Raw genomic sequence first — 7,652 nt, 5'->3', positions numbered from 1 at the left:
AAAACTCACCTCTCTTGTGTCTTCTTGTGAGGTGCTGACAACCACTGAAAAACATACATTTGTTTATCTGACTGGGCACCATAAGTCATTGAATGATGGAACAGAGGATATACAGTACAGTGGCAGTCCTGGATGTTTTGGTGTCCTAGGTAAACTCTCACTCAGCTCCCTTCACAAAGATTTTATTGCACGTATTTGAATGGGCAATGTTATCATCAACTGGACTGAAATATAAAGTGAAATGTTTGACCATAAATTACAACAAAACCATGTTTTCCGCAATTCTAATATCTATCCCTGGTTTCTTCAAACACTTGGTCAAACATGTATACCATGAACTGCCACTGTACACAGTTAGTTTGTGTGTCTTACTTTGTTGTTTCTTCATTATCTTCCTGGTAAGAATCATTCCGACCATCACTACGGTTATTATAAAAATCAAACCTGCAATCAAATATGGCACATATCCTGGCAAAAGAGAGAAAAGGAAAAAAGATTAACAGATTCATCACACGTTTAGCTGCAGCTCGCTCTTCACATCCTCTTACAGGTAAAAGTCTAGGTAAGTGAATACTAATACAACAAACATTAGCTTCAAATGTTAACGTATCAATATTTAAGGGCAAGCGCATGGTTAGTAAAGAGACGCTTTTGGCAATGGATGGGTTTTTAAATATGGGGTCATTTTATCATTATATAAAAAAAATTGAGGCATTTTGCTTTTCATTTAACATCAAAAAGTGATTTGATTCCAGTCTGCCTTGCTTTGTTTTAAATGTCAGTAAAGTATAACTAATATAGTTAGAATGTGTAACCCTTTTGAGGACTTCTTTATACTTTAGTTACATACATTTTTCATTCATCACTTAACTGCATATCTTTCATTTAATGTCTCAATAGCTTGATGATCATACTGCAGTAGCAGTGGAGATATTATTTATATTATATCAAATTCAGATGCACTTCATACCGGCTCCTTGAGTTGCTGATGCAGTAGGTGTCGTTGTATTGAGGGTCGTGTATGACGTAGACATCTCAGTAATAATATCTGAGCTGCTTGAAGACATAGTGGAGCTGCTGATGACTGTTGTTGGAGTTGTTTTGGGACTGGAAGACACAACATTCAATTGCTCAGACTGGGACAGCTGGATTGATGTAACATCGAATGTTAAGTACTTTTGTGACAGTCCATGCTCAGAAGACAAACATATTATAATCAAAGCAGCATTTGGAAAGACTACAAATCACAACAGAATAGAGTTAACTAACATAGCAGAAAGTTTATTTGTGACCTTCTCTAATCTCCAAAAGTCAGACTCTAAGACATATTATTGTGGACTGGAGAGAAGTGGTCTTCGTGATCCACTTATAAAGGTGAATCTTCAAGTCACAGATGGTAAGTTTATGCTCTTCAATTAAAAAAATACCACTCCTTTGTCAAAAAGTAATAACTGTTCAAATTGTTGATGAATTAATACTGTGTCTGTTATTTTCAGTCACACTTCCACCAACACGGCCATTTATGTTGAGTATCTTCATCTCCACAACACTCAGTGCTACAAGTGGAAATAAAGGAAATAGTTTTTGCCATTGTCATAGTGTCTATGTATATATTAATTCAAATACACAATTTTTTTTTTAATATTGATGCATTTTATTATTTGTGATAGCAAAACTTAACTTTCTTTCAAAAAGTAAATGACTAAATGACTCATTTAGCAAATCAAACTTCAGCATATCATCTAACAGCGACAGCATTTATACACAATCTACATTGCAAATACAGCAAATACAGAAAAACATGAACTCACCAGAAAGTAGACAAATATAAGCAGAAATTTTTATCATGGCGAAAATGCGGATCAAAGAATCTAAGAGCAAGTGTGGGCATCAGGTCAATCTAACCACAGTCTTTACAGTTGCCCTCCACTTCCTCTTTTTCTTACCCTTTCAAAGTTAACAGCTCCTCCCTTTTCTTGAACACACTGGTACACAGAGCATATGTGTACAATGTGTGATACTATATTAGTGCATACAAAACAGCAAACCATACACATAAAACAGGAAAACATTTTCTATTCAGACTTTGAACAGAAAGTAGAGTGCAATATTTAAACTTAAACAATGTGGATGGGTGTGAATTTGACACTGAAATCCACAGTGGTACTAAACTAAGTGTGCTATATTGTGCAAATTCAAAGCAAATATAAAAACATGAGACAAAGTATTCTGGCTTCACTCTATAGCATTATCACTGTGTTATGAAAGTAAAAAGAATCACTTTCATACAAGTAAGTAATGGATTTAAAATGAATCAAACCACTCTGTGAAAAACATTACACACCCCCAAGCCTAATTTAATTCAGAATACCATTTCTTAATCCTAAAATGTAATCAATTACTTCGAAGGGACCAACTCTTTTTCCCCAAGTGTGAGATGAGCCCATAATGTGACCGTTTTAACAGATTTTGTCAACATAACTTGCAATGCAAGTACAAAACATGTATGCATACTTGTGTGATAATTTAAATGAATCCAAATCTATGAGCCACTGCTTGTATCCACTGACATCGACTCCAGAGCAGCATTCTGGGAAAAAAGAGAAAAGTTTAAAGTTGGGAATAGAAAGAGAATAACGCGTGGAAATGTGTGGATACACATTCAGTGACATTCATCAGAACATCCATCTATCATCTGTAACCGCTTATCCTATTCAGGGTCGCGGGGGGGCTGGATTCGACCCCAGCTGTCATTGGGCGAAGGCGGGGTACACCCTGGACAGGTCGCCAGACTATCACAGGGCTGACACATAGAGACAGACAACCATTGACGCTCACATTCACACCTACGGGACATTTAGAGTCAACAATTAACCAACCTGTATGTCTTTGACCTGTGGGAGGAAGTCAGAGAACCTGGAGAAAACACACGCTAACACGGGGAGAACATGCAAACTCCTCACAGAAAGGCACCAAGCCGGGTTTGAACCTGCGACCACTGCACCACCGTGCCGCCCCTTCATCAGATCTACATTTAATAAAATAATGTGAGAGAGTTTAGACCACTCAGCCAAATTAATAAATCAATCAAAATTGTGACATAGGTGTATTGTTGAGTCAGCCTGGTGTCACCAAATGGTGTATGAGTGACACGGAAATTTATGAGTAATTGTGCGTGTCATAACAACAACTTCATTGTTTTTGGCATGTCATGTGTACGCCATTGTCTGTACTGACTGCAATGCAAACACATCCATGTGACTTAACATTGGCTGTATGTACCACACTATCAAATTATATAAAATCTGAAATATATTTAACTGACAGAAAATGCATGTGTGCAACATACTGTAGTGCAGTGATCATTCAGAGCTGAGACATGGCTGTGTGGAGTGTCATACCCTTTGGGTGGGTGTGAGATTGCTGTAGACATGGTCATTATCCATCACCAATGGGTGGAGTGATTGGTTGACTTTATTAGGACCTGCACTCTGTGGGAACACAACATGTTTGATATATGTTATTACAATAGTTCCAAATTAAACAGAGTAAAATAAAGTGCATTTTAATAGAATGTAATTGAAACTGAAAGACAATGCATCGGTTCAACATGTCTACAAAAGAAACACATTTGCAAAGTGGCCTAAAATGGCAATAAGGTTAGTAGCAGCAGGAGAGAGTGTTTTTCTTTTTTTATTCTTTCAACTTTCTTCCATATGATAGTGATTCAATAGTTCCTGCTGCAGTGATCATCCAGAGCTGTGAACTAGCTGTGTGGAGTGTCATACCCTTTGAGTTGGTGTGAGCGTCCTGTAGACTTGGTCATTCTCCGTCGTCAATGGGTGGAGTGATTGGTAGACTTCATCAGGACCTGCACTCTGTGGGAACACAACATGTTTGATTTATGTTATTAGACTGGTCCCACATTAAACAGAGTAAAAGAAAATGTATTTTATTAGAATTTAATTGAAACTGAAAGTCTGCATTGGTGCAACATGTCTACAAAAGGCACACATTTGGAAAGTCACCTCAAATGGCATAAGATGAGTAGCTACAAGTCAAAGTGGAAAAGAGAAGTACTGGTAAGACAACAAGTATATGTGGAAATGATACCTTATACAGCAGATGAAACCACAAGCTCAAGTGTCAACAGGAACAGGTTATTTTGTCCTCTGCAGAACTCAAGCTATCATGAATACAGATACTACATGACTAAAAAGCCCATATACCTCTGCTCAGGCTGTAAAGTCTTTTAAAACTTAATTTAGTATTACAGAATGTGTTTAGTAATTTTAATAGTGTAGTCTGAATCCATATTTATATGAAGATATCTAAATCAATTAAGTCTTATCTTCTATTGCCTTATCTTATATTTATCTTATCTTAAGATACAGATAGTGACTATATATTTTTTTTTTCTTCATTCTAGTAAGATCAGTAGTAAATGTTTTATCTGGGTACAAAGGGTCAGAGATTTCACCAAATCACCACATTGCACATCACATTTATTAGCTAAACATGATTTACACAACATTTAAATTGAAGGAAAATCAAATTAACAAAACAGAAAGTGAAGACATTTAAAAAATGCAACCGCTGCAGGTTAAGGTTTTACATTTTGAGAGATGGTCAAAAACACACACATGCACTGTGTGAACTATGAATCTGAAATACAGAGACATCTCCTCTCAAATATATGCATTTTCATGTATGTAAACATTATATATCAGCGTCTTCAGTGAAGCCTAATGCCGTTCATAAAAAAGGTTTCTCGATATGACTTTCACTTTTCGAGCTGAGAGAGTATTTTCGATGATAAGTGCCAAAAATACTGTACAATAACTCTCTATATGTGAGCATATTAGGACCCCTGACTGTCCCCAGAGTGAAAAATAAGTCAGCAGGACAAAGGGTCTTTTCCTATCATCTCCATTCCTATGGAATAACCTCCCTATGGACATCAGTAAGTCTGATTCTGTCTATTTCCCCAGCCCCAGGCCCCTACCTCTTCAAAATAAAAGCCCAGAGAGTTAATGTATCTCAACAGGAACCTCATGATAAGGTTTGTTTTTCAAAATAAAAGCCCCATAGAGTAATTGTCTTAACAGGAAGTTCAGGATCTGGCTTGTTTTTGAAAAATAAAAAGCTCCCAACTCTCTCCGTAGGTTAACAGGAAACTATGGATGGACCTAGTTTTTCAAAATAAAAGCACCATTGTGTAACTCTATCCTAACAGGAAGCTCAGGATGTGGGATGTGCACCAGCACCAGGCACACTGTCAAAGAGTCTTGCAAAATTTTAAAGTTTGAGTTACTGTTGCCTTTCTATCAGCTCAAACCAGTCTGGTTATGTTCCTCTGATATCTGCTATCAACAAGGTATTTTCACTTAGAAAACTGCCGTTTACTGGATATTTTCTATTTTTCGGACCATTCTCTGTAAACCCTAGAGATGGTTGTGTGTGAAAATCCCAGTAGATCATCAGTGTGAAATTCAGCAGGCTGTCTTGACCATGTCAACATGCCTAAATGCATTGAGCTGCTGCCACATGATTGGCTGAATAGATATTAGCGTTAAAGAGATGTTGAACAGGTGTACCTAATAAAGTGGCAGTTGAGTTATACAGTATAGTATAGGCAGTATTTTAGCATGTCTTTGCTCTACAGATGGTTTAAGATTCAAAACTCACCTCTCTTGTGTCTTCTTGTGAGGTGCTGACAACCACTGAAAAACATACATTTGTTTATCTGACTGGCCACCATAAGTCATTGAATGATGTAACAGAGGATATACAGTACAGTGACTGTCCTGGATGTTTTGGTGTCCTAGGTAAACTCTCACTCAGCTCCCTTCACAAAGATTGTATTGCATGTATTCGAATGGGCAATGTTATCATCAACTCAAGTGAAATAAAAAGTGAAATGTTTCACCATAAACTACAACAAAACCATGTTTTCCACTATGATAACTCAATCCCTGTTTTTTCAAGCACTTAAAGAAGAACTGACCTTAAAAGTCCTATTATTGCACATCCTGTATATCATTACTTATTTAGATTTAGAATCGTGTTTTTTTTTTCAGGGGGGGGGGGGATATTAAATATCTATACCATCAACCACCACTGTACACAGTTGGTTTGTGTGTCTTACTTTGTTGTTTCTTCATCATCTTCCTGATAAGAATCATTCCGACCATCACTACGGTTATTATAAAAATCAAACCTGCAATAAAATATCCTGGCAAAAGAGAGAAAAGGAGAAAGATTAACAGATTCATCACACTTTTAGCTGCAGCTCGCTCTTCACATCCTCTTACAGGTAAAAGTCTAGGTAAGTGAATACTAATACAACAACATTAAATTCAAATTTGAAGGTATTGTTCATTCATCACTTTACTGCATATTTTTAATTTAATGTCTCAACAGCTTAATGATCATACTGTCGTAGCACCGGAGATATTATTTATACCATATCAAATTCAGATGCACTTCATACCGGCTCCTTGAGTTGCTGATGCAGAAGGTGTCGTTGTATTGAGGGTCGTGTATGACGTAGACATCTCAGTAATAATATCTGAGCTGCTCGAAGACATAGTGGAGCTGCTGATGACTGTTGTTGGAGTTGTCTTGGAATTGGAAGACACAGCTGAAAATAACAGACAGTGTATATATTAATCTATCAACACAGTTTTTACTTTTTGACAAAAGAGTGGTATTTTTTTAATTGAAGAGCATAAACTTACCATCTGTAACTTGAAGATTCACTTTTATATATGAATGAAGTAAACCAGGTCTCTCCACTCCACAATAATATGTCTTAGAGTCTGACTTTTGGAGATTAGTGAAGGTCACATATAAAACTTTTCCTGTGTTAGTTAACTCTATTCTGTTGTTATTTGTAATCTTTCCAAATGCTGCTTTGATGATGATATGTTTGTCATCTGTGCACGGACTGTTACAAAAGTACTTATCATTATATGTTACATCAGTCCAGACGTCCCAGTCTGAGCAGCTGAATGTCACACTTTCCCCAACACCGCCATTTATGTTGAGAATCTTCATCTCCACAACACTCAGAGCTACAAGTGGAAATAAAGGAAATAGTTTTTGCTATTGTCATAGTGTCAATACATAAATTAATTCAAATATGCACATTTCTTTGAATATTGATGTATTTTATTATTTGTGATAGCAAAACTTCACTTTCTTTCAAAAATTAAATTACTAAATGACTCTTTTAGCAAAACAAACAAAAAAAAATCATCTAACAGCTACAGAATTTATACACAATCTACAGTGCAAAAACAGAGAATACAGAAAAACATGAACTCACCGGAAAGCAGACAAATGTAAGCATAGATTTTTATCATGGTGAAAATGACAATCAGAGAACTAAAGAGCAAGTTTGGGCATCAGGTCAGTCCAACCACTGTCCCTCCACTTCCTTTTCCTGTCCCACTTTCAAAGATAGAAGCTCCTCCCTTTCCTTTGAACACACACACACCTACACTCAACCACTCGCTCACAGAGCATATGTGTACAATGTGGTCACAATCAGGTCAGTCCAACCACAGTCTTTACATTTCCCCTCAACCTCCTCTTCTTCTTACCCTTTCAAAGTTAGCAGCTCCTCCCTTTCTTTTCAACACACACGC

General features: G+C 36.8%; 2 long non-coding RNA genes across 3 annotated transcripts in view; both read right to left on the bottom strand.

The window, feature by feature from the left end:
• LOC141764960 (uncharacterized) overlaps positions 1-443 on the bottom strand; it is a 3,489-nt gene extending 3,046 nt beyond the window's left edge. The window contains exons 1-2 of the long non-coding RNA XR_012593333.1: positions 373-443; positions 10-44 (exon numbers count right to left, since the gene is read on the bottom strand). This is a non-coding gene — a long non-coding RNA (uncharacterized LOC141764960). The remainder of the gene's footprint in view (positions 1-9; positions 45-372) is intronic.
• A 1,372-nt stretch (positions 444-1,815) lies between these two features.
• LOC141764959 (uncharacterized) lies at positions 1,816-4,125 on the bottom strand. 2 transcript variants are annotated; one of them, XR_012593332.1, is made up of 3 exons: positions 3,789-4,125; positions 2,880-3,028; positions 1,816-2,590 (listed from the first exon to the last, which is right to left on the bottom strand). It is a non-coding gene; the product is annotated as an uncharacterized LOC141764959 (long non-coding RNA). The 2 variants fall into 2 exon arrangements; XR_012593331.1 differs by lacking the exon at positions 3,789-4,125 and adding an exon at positions 3,402-3,493.
• Between the last annotated feature and the right edge of the window lie 3,527 nt (positions 4,126-7,652).

The sequence above is a fragment of the Sebastes fasciatus genome, chromosome 3 (assembly GCF_043250625.1).
Source record: "Sebastes fasciatus isolate fSebFas1 chromosome 3, fSebFas1.pri, whole genome shotgun sequence".
NCBI classification, from domain to species: domain Eukaryota; kingdom Metazoa; phylum Chordata; class Actinopteri; order Perciformes; family Sebastidae; genus Sebastes; species Sebastes fasciatus.
The sequence above is the reverse complement of the archived record's forward strand: the minus strand, read 5'-3'. Positions and strand labels throughout refer to the sequence as shown.